Source organism: Chelonia mydas, chromosome 9 (assembly GCF_015237465.2).
Source record: "Chelonia mydas isolate rCheMyd1 chromosome 9, rCheMyd1.pri.v2, whole genome shotgun sequence".
Lineage (NCBI taxonomy): Eukaryota > Metazoa > Chordata > Testudines > Cheloniidae > Chelonia > Chelonia mydas.
The window spans coordinates 75,277,289-75,296,086 of record NC_057855.1 but is presented as its reverse complement, the minus strand read 5'-3'; the positions used below and the strand labels follow the sequence as shown (position 1 = coordinate 75,296,086).

The 18,798-nt window shown below is 42.1% G+C and overlaps 1 long non-coding RNA gene across 1 annotated transcript in view; it reads right to left on the bottom strand.

Annotated features, from left to right (window-relative positions):
• LOC119567093 overlaps positions 1 to 18,798 on the bottom strand; it is a 244,613-nt gene that overhangs the window by 202,756 nt on the left and 23,059 nt on the right. The window lies entirely within an intron of this gene.

The window sequence follows — 18,798 nt, the reverse complement described above, 5'->3', positions numbered from 1 at the left end:
TCAAGCACAAAACATGCATCCAATTTTAACCAGATTGTTTTGCTCCCCCTTCAACAAAATACTTGGACCTCTATAGAAACATGTGTGCTCAGGGAGGAGTTTGTTCCTGTAATTCAATACAGCCATTTTAGTCTTATGCCTAGTGGAAGAAAAGTTCCCCTTCCATCCGCCCCTCAGTGTATACCTGCATTGAACCATTTACAAGGATTTCTGAAATCTCTATTTTCTTTGGGTGATGAACCTGTTTCAACACTTGCCATAAGTTGTATGCATTTCAAAGAAGCTGCTTCCATCACTTCAGATCAAAATCCAAGATGTGGCAAGAGTGATTCATTTGTGTAAAACTATCTTTCACACCTGAGCACTGACAAGGAAGCAGTCGGGTCTGTCAAATCAATAACAAGTCTGGCATGTTTTTGCAGTAGGTATTCCAGCTTCCTTCCCCCCCCCCTTAACTGGCTCATGAATGTTGATATCTAAAATGTTTAAAATTGCATGAACTGGGGAGATAGAACTTTGTTGTGTGGGAGGTTAGGGAACAAGGAATGAAAAGGGAAAGGGGTATAGTTAGAAGCTAGATTCCTGAATTAATGATGCATTTCTAAACTTTTAATCAAGCCTTTTTCCACTGAGTAAGGAAAAACATCAGGGTAAACAAGTAAGCTCAGATCTCAGAGGCAGGATCCAATTATATTATTATTTCAGTCTTACAAAAGAGAAAATGGAAACTTCTGTGTAGATGCCAGCTCATTCTTAATGGAAAGCTTTGACTTTCAGTTTGTGATGCTCTGTTCGTTAAATCTTTCTACCTTCATGCAATAAGCATAAAAACATGATTCTTGAATTATGTGGGGGTCGTTGGGATGTTCTTAGGCCAAAATCTGTTCTCAGCTCATGAAGGCAAGGGTGTTTCATTGGTGAGAACAGAATGTGGCCCACTATGTCAAAGTGGACTACAAAGGGGTATCTTGTTACCAATGATCTTGGAAAACCTCATGCTCTACTCAACTCTACTCTTCTACTAGTTAAATTTGCAGGATTTTTTTTTTTAAAACCTAGAAACCACTGTCTAGCCTTCTCAAGGAAATGTTAAAAGAGGAGGGAAAGAACTGTATGTGACTGGATACCATCCAGCCTGTACATGCATAGCTTAACTGTAATGCTAGTATAATGGTGGTCTTTCTCTAAGTGAAACTAGTGCCAATGCTTACAAATTTCTGTTTGCAGTTTTATGGGGTGAGAGCTGTGGTTGATATTCTCACATAAAATGTAATACTATCATCATGTGCCAAAATGCTAACTGAAAAGATTCATTATTTTGTAATTTAATACTTTATAAGTTATATGGAGATCATACGGTGACTGACATATCTGGAAGGACAGGGTTTGGCTGATTTTTTTTCGAGGTCAGGTATACCAAGAAAATGCCTGTACGGTTTGTGTATAAGTAACCAATTATGCATTGAAAGGGAGGAAAATAATTTTTCAGATGCTAGTAAGCAAGGCTGGAAACAACTCTGGTGGCAAATGAAAAAGTGGATTCCGTTTGCCTGGGTAACTTGCAGCTGGGTCCTCTCCTTCTCCCCCTCCATCCACCCCCGCACCGCCCCTGGCCAACAAAGGGCTTCTGTTATCCAATAGCACAAAACAGAAACATTAATTTAGATGCAAGAAACAAATTAAAGAAGTCGATGCTCTCATCTAGCGGACCCTGCGAGAGACAGGACTCAATCTATAAACTTAATCAAGGATTCCATCTATTCGCAGCCAGCTTTTACTTTTTTCAAATGCCACTTTTGTGAATCACTAAACCATAGCTTACTACATAATTTTGGGCCGCTATTCTTTCTTTAACTCTGGTGCTAAGCTGGAGCATTTGCAAACACTGATGTGCAAAGAATATCTTCCACATGTGTATATATACATATCTATGTAAAATGCCATATGAATCTCATCTAAGGGTTTTGGTAGTAATGTTGTGAATTTCTAAAGAGGTTGATTATATTAAGGCCATTATGTGCAGCTGTGGGACCAAATTTTATGTGGCAGTTCGCAAGACAGAGCTACTTTTATAGCAGAAGAAAGGTGTGTGTTTATCTGATGGGATAAGTTTTCATTGGCTTTGCAGAATTAAGGGAAACTATCCAGACTAAATTATAAATGGCCTTCAAGACCAGACAGGCACCAGAAGGTCACACAGAGAGTCTGTACATTGGGTCAAGGTACCCAGAGGCTGTGCTGGCTTGGTGAATAAGGAAGAAGGGTAAAAAGCACCCACACCACAAGTGAGTTACGCAGTTGATACATGAAAGTAAGTGCTCTGCCCCATGAGTACCACTATACCCTGTTAGCCATACCTTCCTCTCAGATTTTGTGGGGAGGGAACCCAACCCCTAAGCATCTCTAATAATCCCAACAACATTCTTCGGGGCCTCTCATACTACACTGCTTCAGGAACAATGGAAGTTGGAATGCCTACCCCCATTACACATCCAAAGGCAGTGAGCTATAGCTGTTGAACGGCTTCCCCACCAGTGGGGAATTTCCTCCTTCCCTCCACAGCCTTTAAAGAGGGGCATATTTTCAGCAATATGGGCCCCTATCCCCAGCCAGCACACTGGGGAGGCACCAGCCATGCTGTCCCAATTGGCTTCTCCTCAGTAACTCCTCTGTCATTCCGAATGGGCTCAATTGCTATAAATTTAGGAAGGAGACAGCCACTTTCCAGGGGAAGTGCCATCTCAGGACAGGGAATGGCAATAGGTAACAGTGACAGCTCTCAAGAAGTTTCCATGGGTCAAGCAGTGCTCCAAATGTTTACAGCATTTGGGTAATCAAATCAGGACCTAGCTGTATATTTAGTATCTGAGGAACAGGCAAATACAAAGGCTTTGCTGCATCTGAAGGGATGTGTTGTGCATAGTTCACTTCAAGAACACATGTCAAAGCAATGATCTGTTCATGGGGTATGAGATGTTGGTTTCTATTAATTGAGTAGGAGGGGAGTATTTATTTTGATTAAGATTAAAGGACTAATCCCTTTGGAAATGGAAACCCTACTTTTCTCCAGATTGGAAGCAGCTGTAATTTGAACTGCCACACACTGCCCTCAGACCTGACAGAGCCCTCTAATAGAGAGCTACTCAGAATTGGGTCTCTGATGCACTTCTCATAACCAGGCCTGTAACTGCCAAGTGTACCAGCTTGCTTGAATGAGGGAATGAGTACTGGAGTTGTTTTATTTTGTGAACTAAATGCACCAGGATTTAGCGGAGATCACTGTATTTAAAATGATGCATTCAAGACCTGAGAAGTGAAAAACTAGTTCGTATCTCAGGGCTTGTCCACACTGGTAATTAATAGTGCTGCAACTTTCTTGCTCAGGGGTGTGAAAAAACACCCCCCTGAGCACAGCAAGTTGCAGCGCTGTAAAGCGCCAGTGTAGACAGTGCCAAAGCGCTGGGACCCGCGCCTCTCATGGAGGTGGTTTTTTAGAGCGCTGGAGGAGCTCTCTCCCAGCTCTGCGCCGCGACCACACAAGGCATGTTAAAGCGCTGCCGTGGCAGCGCTTTAGCGTTGCCAGTGTAGACTAGCCCTTAACGTTTTTATAAGCTTCCTGTGTGCAGAGACACTCAAAGACATGCAGGGCCTGTGACGCTACTGAAAGGTGAACTGTCAGGCTGGAGGAAGGTTACCAGTGGAGTTACTCAGGGATCAGTTTTGGGACCAATCTTATTTAATCTTTTTATTACTGACCTCAGCACAAAAAGTGAGAGCGTGCTAATAAAGTTTGCGGATGATACAAAGCTAGGAGGTATTGCCAATTTAGAGAAGGACCGGGAAATCATACAGGAAGATTTGGATGACCTTGTAAACTGGAGTAATAGTAACAGGATGAAATTTGATAGTGAGAAGTGTAGGGTCATGCATTTAGGGATTAATAACAAGAATTTTAGTTATAAGCTGGGGACGCAGCAATTAGAAGTAACGGAGGAGGAGAAGGACCTTGGAGTATTGGTTGATCATAGGATGACTATGAGCCGCCAATGTGATATGGCCGTGAAAAAAGCTAATGCGGTCTTAGGATGCATCAGGCAAGGTATTTCCAGTAGAGATAAGGAGGTTTTAGTACCATTATACAAGGCACTGTTGAGACCTCACCTGGAATACTGTGTGCAGTTCTGGTCTCCCATGTTTAAGAAGGATGAATTCAAACTGGAACAGGTACAGAGAAGAGCTACTAGGATGATCCGAGGAATGGAAAACCTGTCTTATGAAAGAAGACTCAAGGAGCTTGGCTTGTTTAGCCTAACTAAAAGAAGGTTGAGGGGAGATATAATTGCTCTCTCTAAATATATCAGAGGGATAAATACCAGAGAGGGAGAGGAATTATTTAAGCTCAGTACCAATGTGGACACAAGAACAAATGGATATAAACTGGTCATTGGGAAGTTTAGACTTGAAATTAGACAAAGGTTTCTAACCATCAGAGGAGTGAAATTTTGGAATAGCCTTCCAAGGGAAGCAGTGGGGGCAAAAGACCTATCTGGCTTTAAGATTAAACTCGATAAGTTTATGGAGGAGAGGGTATGATTTTGGTAATTAATTGATCTTTAAATATTCATGGTAAATAGGCCCAATGGCCTGTGATGGGATGTTGGATGGGGTGGGATCTGAGTTACTACAGAAAATTCTTTTCTGGGTATCGGCTGGTGAGTCTTGCCCATATGCTCAGGGTTTAGCTGATCACCATATTTGGGGTCGGGAAGGAATTTTCCTCCAGGGCAGATTGGAAGAGGCCCTGGAGGTTTTTCACCTTCCTCTGTAGCATAGGGCACGGGTCACTTACTGGAGGATTCTCGGCTCCTTGAAGTCTTTAAACCACGATTTGAGGACTTCAATAGCTCAGACATAGGTTAGGGGTTTTTCGCAGGAGTGGGTGGGTGAGATTCTGTGGCCTGCGTTGTGCAGGAGGTCGGACTAGATGATCATAATGGTCCCTTCTGACCTTAGTATCTATGAATCTAAAAGGCACTCGTGTTCACTACCAACACAGAGCCTTTCATCTAGATGCCCATTCCAAATACCAACTCAATATTTTTCACTTTCAAATTTGTTATAATTTGCAATGTTTCTGCTCTGAAAACAATATCAGATTGGTTTGCACAGATAGAACAGTGCCGAATTTGCAGACAATGGGGATGCAGAGATGACTTGAGTCAGAATTCAGTCTGCAAATCTATCTTTGGTGAGGGTCCCTGTCCGAGACCGAGTCCAGGTTGACCTTCAGATCCCAGGGTGAGCTTGCATGGATGGCATTTAATGATCTTTTCATCTGTAAAATGGGCTAATTTGATGCAGAAAGACAAACATAGCATCATTTCTGAAGTGGCTTTTTTCAGAGTAGAACACCAGTTGAAATAATATTTATTAAACTTAATGCTACATGCAGTTCTCTTTATGAATCTTTAAACGTCACCCTAATCATATTCGATGCAAGATGCACTAACAGTACTAACTTATGTAAAATATATGAATGCAAGAGGGAAAGTAGCTGGTTTCCCCTTCAGGATTAGGTAGTTTCTGTGTGCGAGTTTTCCCAAAGACGCTGAGAAAAATCTTGCATTAGCACTTCTGTCTGTGGAATTTTCACTATAAACATGTGAATATTGTATATAATTTTATTTGGCATCTTGAGTTTTTGCAGTGTTCACTATTATATTTGTATAATGAAGATGGAACACAGTTTGAGAAAAAAAGTGGGAGTATATTCAGCAAAATAAATTAATATGAACACACGCAGATTAACCAGAACAACATTTAAACTGAAGCTTTTCTATAAACCATTTGAAAAAACAACGTCCATCACGCAAGCAGAATTTCCAGGACAGCATTAGCATGGGAATCTGGTCATTCTCATCTTGTTGTTTTATATAAATACCCAACCCTTTTTTTGTGGTAGCACTTCATTTGCCTTAGGTCTCCAGGACCAAGCAACACTTTCTTTGATGTTGCTCTTATTCATTAAACCACTTCTGAAAGTCGGCATCATATGACCGCAGAAGTCAGATGATGAACCATCCAGAGTGGCTGCCAGAGAGAACTCATTTGATGTAGTTTATTTCCTTTAATTCCCAGCTGTCTGTCTGCCAGAGGACAGCAGAATCAAACACATACTACACTAAAGGGTCACAGCAGTGTGTCTGAAGGCCAGAGTACCATTTTGTCATCACTTATGTAACACATTCATTTTTTCCCCCAGGATGGATCTCTGGTTTCCCCATTTCACTCCTTCTACTCCCTATTTTTGATGAATCGCTGGGGGGTGTTTCCTGTGGAGCTTGTCAATACCACTGTGTAAACCAGAAAGAGGATTGCTCCATAATGATGGCTGGAGATTCCTCCAACAGCAACTGTTTTAGTTCTTGGCCTTTTAATTGATTTCAAGTGGGACGCTGGCACAGACCCAGCCTGAAGACTGGATGCTATTGGTCAATGAATTCTGAAGACTGTTCCAGAAATTGGATGGAATGTGTTACCCAAAGTCAGCATTCTGTATATGTTCTCTCTGAAAAGCGAGCTAGCAGAAAAATGACTGACCCTAAAGCAAAGATTGACCCTGAGTAGCTCTTCCCTAGGGAACCTGAGTCCCATGCATTGCACTTGGAAGCTATGTCAACTTCTGTGATCAAGTCATCTAGGAATAAATGGCCTTTCTGAATTATTTCATTTTGCTAAATTCATATTAGCTGCAATAAGACTACCCAAGAGAATGCTTCACACTGGAGAATCCCATTATTCAGTGAAAAATCAGTGAAATCAGAACATAGTTACTGAGATCATGCCAGTGTCGCCTTTTACAATAGTGTCTTTGTCGGGATGATATTCTTATACCTAAGCTGAAGCACATAACTTCAACTTCTGCAAAAGGAACACTGGTGAAAGACCTCCAAATCCTTGCACTTATTTACTGGTGTCAGAACTATAACTTTTCAGTTGGTCATGTCTTTGCAGCTTTATAATATTGACAAAACATAACCTTACCTGTCACACTTCATATGGACAGAGTAAGACAAACAGTAAATCATCAGAATAAGATCTCTAGTGATTACTGAGGTCAGGTGTGATTTTTCAAAGTCAGGTACTAAACCTCCTGGCCCCAATTCTGCAAGGCTTGAGCATGTGAGTATTTAGATTTACAGATACACCCCTAAAGAAGGGCACTTAAGTATGTACTCGTAATGACCTTGACATAGGGTTTAAAAATACAACAAAATTAATACTCAGAGGTAACTAAAGTGCAGCAGTACAATTTCATATAATCCACCATCAGCAAACCAGGTGATTTACAAGCTGGAAGTCATGTCACCCCTCAAACAATTCCTCACATTTTCAATCACCTAATCAAAAAGATGAGCTTTGCAGTAAGGACTTTCTTCTAGAATCCAGTTCAGGTGCCTTTTTCCTAATCAAATCTTAGCAAGCAACAATGTGAGCACAGGTAAAGCCCTCCCTCCGCACTCCTGTTTGGAGAAGAGTCCTTCTGGTCTATCTGCAACATTCAGCCCCCTTCCTTACCTCTTGCTTGATTAATTGGCAGGATGACAAGGGACACCTGCCAAATAAACCGACTCCTTAAACTCTGCTGATCCTAGATATAGTGCCACAGGAAGTGCAGAAGTGTTGGAGGACGTTTCCAGCGGACCAGCTGGTGTAGGGTGCTTACAGCCCAAATAAGCAGAACCCCCCTGAATCTCAAAGGGCCTATCATACATCCCATCATACCAACCCACCACAGAACTGAACTGAACTGAAAAATCGAGTTGGCCTATAGCATTCAAGTAACCCTACAGTTTTTTCTTGCCAAGTTTGTATATGTATATCAATACTTGCAACAGAATAAAGTCTCAAACCTGCTGAATGTTCCTTTTATTATCCTGGTCACTTGGGGACATGTATCAATCAGCACATAATTCTAATGTTGGCAGGGTTTTGCATTTTACGTTTGCAGGTCACCTTGAATTTTCCAATTTTGCATGAGCTCATCCCAAAGAGAGATTCCCAGTCTCTCACACAAGGTGTTCAAAATGCTCTTCACTGCTCAGCAAGGGAAGGAAAACTGCACAAATATCTGAAGAAGGGACAACCCTTCCTACATGGTAATCACCATTTGACCTATTTCAACCATGCCACGTGATTTACATTTTAAATATCAAGTAATAGTCACAACAAACTGGTTTTGTAATCCAACCAGAAAGTAAAATAGAGGGCTGAATATATTTGGATGACAAATAGATTCATGATCTTCATTTGCTCACAGATATTCTGTAAGCCAAAATTAATCCCAGTTTCGGCAGTTACATCCCCCCTTTCTAAAAGCCTCCTGTACAATATCATCAGATATTTTTCACTTCCTGTCCTATGTTATGTAGCTTAGCTCTTCACTAGTAACCAGTAGCCATATTACACTCTAGAGTACTACTGGCTGGAAAGTGCTCATTGGGGCCCCCTTGTCTATGCTCTGTCACTAAACTAAAGGTTGAAGGGAGAGTTGGGTGATTTTGTGTTCCCTCTTTTCTTGGTCATGCTTGAGAAAAAGCAGTTCTTTAAATGGAAATAAACAAGTAAATAGACTGCCCTGTCCCACATCCTTCCTGTGTGCAGGCTCATGCATACTTAGGACACAGAGCTTATCAAGCTAAGATGGGGTGAAATATCAGTAGGCGCTCATTCTTAGTGTATGATCAGTGCCTTAGAGGTGGCTGCATTTCAGTGGCGGGCAAGCTGATTCCAATATATTATCATAATTAAATAACAGTATTGCAATTGCATCTAGAGACCTCGATCAGGAATTGGGGCCCACTGTGCTAGGCACGTCACTCAATAGAGAGGGATGGTTACTTCAGTTTGAATGGGCTGAGTAATTAAGGGCCAAGTACTGCTGTCCTTGCTCAGGCAAAATTCCTATTGATTTCAGTGAGGTTTTGGCTGGGTGAGGACTGTACAATTTTAGAGAGAAGGCAGAACAATATGTTAATTGCTAAAATGGAATAGCTTTGGAGGAGGAACTCAGACTCCAGAATGCAGATAAATAAGATACTTAAAAAAATAAAACAAAGAGTGCCTGTGTGTACTTATGGAAATAAGTGATACCCGTAAAAGCACCTTTATTATCCCCATTACTGCGTCCACACTAAGGGCTTGTACCACTTTAACATCTGCTTCAAAACCAATATATTAAGTGTACAAAAGATGGGTGTAGATCATCCCTAAATAAAAATCAGTTTTCAAAAATGCTTAGGTCTACACTTAAAATGTATTCTACCCTAGCGACGTCAGTTAGGAGTGTGACTTTTTTTAACTGACATACTGATGTGTGCAAGCGAGACCTCAAAGAAATGGTCATGGATGTGAACAAATGGGAAGATTCCACTCAAGACCACAGCCTTTGGAAACAAGAGCTTAACAAAGGTCTCCGGAGTTACAAGAGGAAGCAGTCCAGCTTAGCAGAGGAGAAAAGAGCTCAGCTCGCAGAAGGCAGAGCCCAAAAGGTCGAAACATCACCTTTAAATGTGACAGATGTGGCAGAGATTGTCTCTCTCGAGTGGGTCTCTTCAGTCATGTTCGGGCCTGCCATAAAACCAACTAGGTAAATTCTTCACCTCTCAGGGGCGCATACCCATGGTCTCTTGAGATTGAAGGATGCCTACTACTACTACTTATACTGGTATAACCCCTAGTGTAGATGCATTTATACAAGCATGGAAGTGATTTTGCCAGTGTAGCTTATCTTTCTCAAGGAACTGGTGTAAGCTATGCCAGCAGAAGCACTTTTATACTGGTATAAGTGGTGTCTACACCAGAAGGGCTTGCTTGAATATTGTTATGCCAGCAAAACTTTTCTAACTTAGACAAGGTCTTAGTTAAACCAGTGCAAACCCCTGTGGACATGCTACAGGCATGTCTACATTATGGGTGCTATAGCAGCACAGCTCCAGTGCTGCAGCTATGCCACTGTAGTGTTGGCACTGCCTACACCGATGGAAGGGGTTTGTCTGCTGGTGTAGATAATCCACTTCCCTGTGGGGTAGTAGCTTGGTCAACAGAAGGATTCTTCCATTGACTTAGCTGCGTCTACACTGGGGATTAGATTGATTTACTAAGAATCTCATGGTGAGTGTGTACACACACACACACACACCCCACTGCATCTACGGTAAGGGATTGTGTTAAGTTTGTATGTGTAGACAAAGTCAAAGAGAACATCCAAGGTAACGGTGACCTGATACATCTGCTGATACAAAAAAAAAAAAAAAAGAAGTGCTGAATATTGTATTTGCTTTGCATAATCCTTGTGCAGGCCAAGCTCCCATTAACTTCAGCTGGATTTTGATCTGTACAATGATTGCAGGATCAGACTTTCTGACTAACTAGATAGATCCATATGGTTCAGAGAATTTTTGAAACTAAAACCTCCCATGTACTATGCAATCTAACACGGTAGTAAAGCATCTAAGACTGTGTGTAGATATAGAAGTTGTACCGATTTAAGTTAAATAGTATTTTAAAAACCAATTTAGCTAACAGTATGCAAACCCCTCAGTGGACACTCTTCGTTCAGTTCCAATTCCTAAATCAATTTATGCTAAATCAAAATAATGCTTTAAACCAAAATAATGCCCACCCAGAGGTTTGCGGGGGGGTTAGCTAACTAAAGGTGTGAGATTTAAAGCAGTGCAATTTTTTTCATTTAGGCAAGTCTAAGGAATAATGCAGCTAAGCTACATTATATCAAAGTTGGCCTCTTTAGTTATTTTAATTACTGTATGCTCTGAGGCATAAATCTCTGTTGGTGACAATCAGGTCAGAGTCATCTAAACAGCTACCAGACAGAAATGATTTCAAGTCACTACCAATCTGGACTAGATTCAAACTGATAACAATCCATCCAATTCAGGTGAATGCCAGTGCATATAATGACTTATACGCTGAGCCATGCACTCCCCTAACAAGATTATGAATCATTAGGTACAAGTGTCTCTCAGGACTGTGGTAACATGGAAGCAATATAATGGGTCTGGTCCCTTCAGAATAGTTTCAAGTAAAATTGTAAAGAACTTATGTGGTGCTGTCAGCCTGAAGAAAAAACCTAAGCATTTTGTTGACTTTAATGAGCACAGATAGCTTGCTGCTTTCACAGTACTTACTGGTTAGAATGAACCAGACATCATCACACATGGTCATTAGGTAAAAGAATGTTTACTGGTTGTGTCAGCCTTGGCTTGCTCCATCAAACCTACACTTCAATGCTGCTCTCAGCAAGGCACCAGATTCTCACGTTATGTCTACACTGCAATAAACCACCTGCAGCTGGCCGGTGTCAGCTGGCTCAGGATCACAGGGCTCAGGCTGTGGGGCTATAAAATTACAGTGTAGACATCTGGCTCCAGCTGGAGCCAAACCTCTGGGACTCTGCCCCCGGGGTTCCAGAGCTCAGACTCCATCCCAAGCCTGGATGTCTACACTGCAGTTTTAGAGACCTGTAGTCCGAGCCCCGTGAGCTGAAGTCAGCTGACACAGGCCAGCTGTGGGTGGCTTATTGCAGTGTAGACATACCCTAAGGACTGTTTCAGAGCATGCAAGGGAACCTACCCAACCCGCAGATGGCATAAGCTTTTCTTTAGCACTCACATGCATAGATATAAGGATCATTTCCCTTATCCAACCTGACCATGTCCAAATAAGAATGTTCTCAAAATGTGAGCTATAAAGAAAAACAGAGCAAGAGGTTTAATATAACCGGACCTTTATTTGTTCACAGATAACATTTTCTATAAACTCTCATGATTCCGGGTTTGTGATATGACTCATTTACATGACAAAAAAGATGTTTGTTTGTGCCAACATTAGAACTCAAATTGCCCCTAAAAATGTATGGGCCTGATTCTTCTCTCCTACCAGGGTTACACCAGGCTAAATCAATGGAATTATTCCTATTTACACCACTGTCAGAGTCAGAATCAGGCCCGCAGTCTCAAAGAATGTGCTTCATATAATTCAATGTCATTTTTAGCTTCATTTTTGATTTCAGATAAAATAAAATTTTCAAGAGCAACCAAGGAACTTACACTCTTCTGAAAAAATATGCAGATTTCTCTTTGATGGGATCACCTTAAGTACAAGCTTGAATTTTAAATGGAATTAGACAGAAGACAGTAATTTTCCAGACCAGTGCTGTGATGCAGGATCCCAGACTAGATGGAAGAATCAAACTCCCATCTCATCCATTCCCATGAGTCTGTAGTATGACACACTTAGGTGTACGTTAAGCCATCTGACAATAATAGACATCTGCTTCTTTGTGTATGCAGGTTAAACAAGCTCATGCACCCTAAAATAAAACCAGCCAAGCTGCAGAAGCAGTCATTTCCCTATCTAGTTTCCTGCTAAGAAGCTACAATTAGTTGGCCACGCACCATGGCATTGAAAGCCCCTGTTGGTTTGCTGTAAGTGAAGAGATTTAGTTAGTAACTAAGGAAGCAAGGAATTCCTGTTTTGAAAAAAAAAAAATCAAATGGGACAGAAAAACAAATTAGTAACAGTGTGCACATTTTCCCTAGCACTGCAGAATAAACGCAATGCTATGAACTACACCTTCTTCCTCTGCATGTCCGTCACACTTTCCTTCCCTTGGCAGAATCAAGTTTAAATAAAGAAACAGCAGCAGTAACTCCGCAGCAAACAGACCCTAAATAGGTAAAGATAAATACAAGTAGCTGAGACCTTCAGTGAGGTGCAGGATACCAAAATTCTTTGTGAGTAACGGGTGCCAAGCCACTTGAGCTACAGATTAGAATTGGCAAGGATTTCAAGGAAGCCACATGTCTGGCTCTGGGACTGGGATAGCGTATTGTGGTAAAGAAACAGCAACCAGGGATACAATAAAGGAAAATATGTATGCCAGGATGATTGTGGGATGAGGTGGTTATATTTCTATAACTCTCCTTTTTAATGCAATAAAAGCAAGAGGCTGTAAGCCAATGTCTACAAACATGCACAATAGGTTAATAATAATGTGAAGAAATCAATTTCTATTGTTAACAGTTCAGTTAGAATTATCCTTTAACACCACAAGGCCTCATCCTGTCTACATAAATGCTGAAGATTAGGTACTGTAAACCCTCATCTGATAAAGTTAAATACACAGCTGCAGCTGGAGCAGAGTGAGACCAATGGGTAGAACCTGGGCAGGATATATATATATATATTTTACTAGCTTTGTCTCACTTGACTGCTATAGAAAGGAAGTAGAGGACTTGAAGATATGGTCAGAGTTTGTGTTTACTTCCTTTTGTTGTAGGTGTTAAGATGCTACGGATGAGGTTGCTACATTTTGTAAAAGGCAGTTAGTAAAAATGTTTTGTGTTTTCTTTTAAACCTATGTGAGAGGAACTGGTTGCTGTGGGGAAGGCTGAATGAAAGCACTGCACCTGGATCCATGATCGTGCCGGAGACAGTCAATGGACAGTGTCTCGCAGCTGCCTGCATCATTGGAGTTATTCTGACTGGGCTGAAGTACAATCCTCTCACAAAGGTTTTGGAGCTGCACTAAATGATTTCTGGCACCTAACAATGAACTTCTGTCCAATGCTAGGAATTCAGTGGAACCAATTTTGACTACAAATGTGCACAAGTCTACACGCAGGATCTGAATATTGAGGAGCATTTGAAATCAGACCTGCTATCCAGATCCAAATGTTGCTAATAATTTATCTTTATCGCTGGCTGGAACCAAACCCCCAGGCTGGGGGTGGGGGAGGAAAGAGGAGCGTGATAGTGTGTGTGTCAAAACCAGGACCCAAATTTTGCAGCTTGAAGTCATCTCTAATTCTGATTAGTGATCAAGGAAGTTGTGTAGTCTGACACTTCACAGTGCAGAGGAACTTAAGGTCTATCTTCAGATCACTTAGTCAGACCAGTATATTCCTGAAGCCTCAGGACTATATTTTCCAAAATCTTCTCTCTCTAATCAATATTGTAATGATGAAGATCAGCCACTTGGCAAGACTTTACTTCCCTTTTATCGTCATTCAAAAGTGTAATGTTTGCTACTGGATGTTAAAATGAGAAGTTCTGTTGCAAGAACAAGCATATTAATACTGAATAAATGCTTCATAAAACTGGCACTTCAAGGTCTGTCATAGGGCATCAATATGTACTCCTGCCTCAGTTTCCTCTTTCAGAGTCACCGGTAACTTCACAAGAGCTTTCTTGCCTCAGGTATATCCTTTCTTGGGGCCAGTATATTGTAAAAACAGAGCAAAACAGTCCATAAAAAGTCCCCAACATAGTCCATTTATCACCCCAGTGTATATATCCCATGAAATGATGTCAACACACAACACTGCCTTCTGCCACATGTGGCTCTATCAATCCTCCCCTGTCCTTCTGCCAAGGGAGTAATCCCAGCCCTTCAAGCTGGAGTGCAACCCCACTCTTTCCAGTGGGAACCCATCCCCCTCTCCCTGTGGCCCTCTTGTTCCCCTGGGTCCAGGTTTCTAGCCCTGGTGATACTAGCAGATAAGTCGCTGCTCCCCTGCCTTCAGCCCTCGGCTCCCGCTCAGAATTCAGCGGACAACTCCTGCTGCTGCTCTCTGGCCTTCAGATCCTCTCGGGCTTGGGGACATCAACCGCAAGCCCCTCTCAATGCTCCCCTGCCTGCAGCCTTCTCCCAGGAACCACATACAATCTGCCCCTTTTCCTGGCTCTCACTCATGCATGCAGCTCTGCTTCACTGGATCGCTCTCCTCCCCACTCAGATTTTCCCTGATTCTTTATAGTCCTAGGTGCTACCCTACCCTTTTAATTGACTAAACTGGGAGCCCCTGTCTTGGCACAGGGAAGCTGAACCTGCTTCATTTACAGGGGCCAGCCAAATGGAAAATCCAGTTTCAGATATTGCCTGGTGGGGGTGCTTTGACTCTCACATATAGGCCAGAACCACCTCTGACTAAAGAACGATTCCCATAGCAATCTCCAGAAAACGTATGCTTGGATGTATAAGCAGGGGAATCTCGAGTAGGAGTCGGGAGGTTATACTACCTCAATATTTATCACTGGTACAGCTGCTACTAGAATACTCTGTTCAGTTCTAGTGTCCACAATTCAAGAAGAGCTTTGTTAAATTACAGAGGTTTCATAGAAGAGCCACGAGAATGATTGAAGGATGGGAAAAGATAGCCCTATAGTGAGAGACACCAGCAGCTCAATCTATTTAGCTTAACAAAGAGAAGGGTAAGGGGGGATATAATCACAATGTATAGCTACTTACAAAGGGAACAAAAATTAGACAGTGGGTTCTTCAGTCCAGCAGACGAAGGAACAACAAGATCTAAAAGCTGGAAGCTGAAACCAGACAAATTCAGACTGGAAATAAGTTGCAAATTTTTAAGTGAGGACAATTAACCATTGAAACCACTTTCCAAGCATTGTGGTGGATTCTCTGTCAGGGTAATGTTAAAATGCAGCATGGATGTTTTTCTAAAGGATACGCTCTAGTTCAGACAGGAACTAGGCAGGGAAGTCCAATGGCCTGTGTTATGCAGGAGGTCAGACTAACTGATCCTAATGAACTCTTCTTGTTTGATGATCTAGGAATCACTACAGCCCTTCCGCAGCCCAACACTTCACATAGAGAATCCAGGCCTCAAAAAGAGATAGACCAAAAAATGAGTGACCTCAAATCAAGATCACAAAGGCAGTCATGGCCCGCTTAGCTTCTAAGGGAAAGGACTCCTGCGTTGGTGGACAGCCCTGGTGTCTGAGTCATTATATTTTGTGCACTGGGAGCATTAAAGGAAAGGAAGGAAGAAAGCCACATCTACATCTGGAAAACATTGTTCTAACCGAGGCAGTGAAGGATAAATTACAACAAATAGGAGGTGGGTGGATCCAGAAGTAATATCTATGTTAATCTGCATCTGCTGGATCAAGCTGCAGGGGTGGCCTGGAGACATTGTTATAAAATAGTTGCCTCTTGCTAGCATGACAAAGGGAAAATAGATCCACATTTAATCCTATTGCATTCCAAGTCACTTACAAACCATGTATATTATATTCCATTCCATGGTTCTCCAGAAGGAATGTGTTTGTACACAAGTGATCACTAATGAAGGAGGGTATTTGAATAAAAGCCAAGTCCACTTCTCCTGCTTGAGCCTTCATCAAATCATAATGCAGGGTTTATGGTATTGTAATGGGTTGCCATGGAAATTCATCATTATGAGCTCACATCAGGACTGCACCAGAGACAGATATCATGGAGAGACCATTGTTTAAAAACACAAATATTTGTGATGAAAACTTTCAAAAAGAGGCAAGACAAATGACGAGTGCTACATGAAAACAAAATGGGTTTATTTCAAAATCCGGTCTATTAAAAAAAAGATTTCCCTATGGAGGAAACCCTCTATTATAGCAACTGCAAATCCTGTGCCTGCTCTCAGCAGATTCATTTACACACCTGCACTTCACTTGGAAAACATTCCTCGTGGTTCCGGTTGGGCGAGACATACTTTTTCATTGGATTTTTTTTTCAGGTCTTGCAGATTTTTTTTGTATGAATCTGGCTTTAATTTTTTTTTTTTTTTTGGTGTATGCAATGGAGAACCACACAGCATCACATTGATATAAATGTTCTCTATTTTAGGTCCTTACAGTCGGTTGCACAGGTGATGACTTTCCAATTTGCCAGGGGCGGGGGGTGCTTGACCCCCAGCTCTGTCCTAGGCCATGCTCCCACTCCATCCCTTCCCCCGAGGCCCTGCCCCACCTCTTCCTGCCACTGCCCCATCCCCTCTCCCAAGGGCACCGTGCCCTTGCTCCTCCCCCCCGTGCCTCCTACATGCTGAGAAACAGCTGATCACGACAGGTGATAGGTGCGGGGAAGCACTGATTGGCGGGGTTGCCGGCATGCAGGAGGCGCTGGGAGGAAGGGGGGGTGAAGGGGAGCTGGCTGCTGATCCCAGCCCCGGAGCACCCATGGAGTCGGCACCTATGGTTTGTTGGTTGGGCTCCCTTTTAGAGTCACACTGACCTGCAGGGGAAAGGCAGGACAGATAACAGTCATGGAAATGAATCCTCCAGGGAGAAGACTTGGATGTTCTCTATGTGCTGAAGTACTGATATTTATTTTATCTATTTAGATTTATACAGACTGTAATATATGAGCCCTCATCCGCTGCTCTGGACACCCTAGACAATTTTAAAAACCCACTAAAATAAACAGACCTGTCAATTCTTCCAACTCAAATATGCAGAAATAACAAATATGACTGCCTCAATATAAAGCCATGGTGCACCCACACCTTGAATACTGCATACAGTTCTGGATACCCCATCTCAAAAAGATATATTAGAATTGGAAAACATATAGAAAAGGGCAACAAAAATGATTAGGATCATGGAACAGCTTCCGTATGAGGAGAGATTAAAATAATGGACTGTTCTGCTTAGAAAAGAGACGATTAAGGGACAGATATGATAGGAGGTTTATAAAATCATGAATAGTGTGGAGAAAGTGAATAGGGAATTATTTACCCCTTCACATAACACAACTATCAGGGTTACCCAATGAAATTAATAAGCAGCTGGTTTAAAACAAACATAAGGAAGTACTTCTTCACAAAATGCACACGTCACACAATCAACCTGTGGAACTCATTGTCAGAAGATGTTGTGCAGGCCAAAAGTATAAATGGGTTAAAAAAAGAATTAGGTAAGTTCATGGTCAGGGACACAGCTCCAGGCTCTGGGTGTCCCTAAACCTCTGACTGCTAGAAGCTGGGACTGGATGGCAGCTGGGGATGGATCACTCAAATTACCCTGTTCCATTCATTCCCTCTGAAGCATTTGGCACCGGCCACTGTCAAAAGACAAAATACTGAGCTAGATGGACCATTGGTTTGACCCATTATGACCATTCTTATGAAACTGACCCCAGACCCAGCTCTCCTCAACACCCATCTCCTCATGAGCCACTGAGAAAAGGTGGGCCTTGTAGCATATCTGGAAGGCCAACGTGCTCAGGCTGTTATGATGAAGGGAAACAGTGAGTTCCCAAAGGCCCACAACCCAATCAAGAGCACTGTTGTATACGTACTGTATTTCTATACCACTGCTAGAGCTGGTCAGAAAATGATTATTTTCCCAGCCAACATAAAAATGACAAAAGTGGAAAAAACTTGGGGGCCAACAACTGATTTGTGTGTCAAAACCCCAAGAACTTTCAGATTTTTCCACGAAGCAGACACTTTCTCCCAAATATTGTTTTGTCAAAACCTGGGCTTTAATGGAAAACTGGGTTGTCACAGAATTTGTTTGACCAGATCCTAATCAAAGCCTTTTGGAGGCAGATATTGCCTCTTTTCCAAAACTACCGAAAGGAAACATGTCATTACAATTACAAAACTTCTAGTCTGGAAGCAAGGAGCACTGATTGTTCTGTCAGTTCTGTGCAGTGTCACAATAAGCCCTTAACAACCAGGACTGTGTCTTTTGTCAGGGCCCTTCACAATGTCCTTGTTGGTTTTACAAAAAAGACAACCACACCAAACACGTTACAGTGTTACAGCCCATGTTCTGTGAACTCCTGTAGACTGGCCACCCGAAGAAACAACCAACCATCGACTGAGCTGAAAGGGTGGCTCTGTGCAGCTGTCCTTTAGGGGCCTTCCCCAAAAAGAGCTGGTGTATGCTAACCCCTTGTTTCTCACACACATGCACAGGCCCTTGAACTAA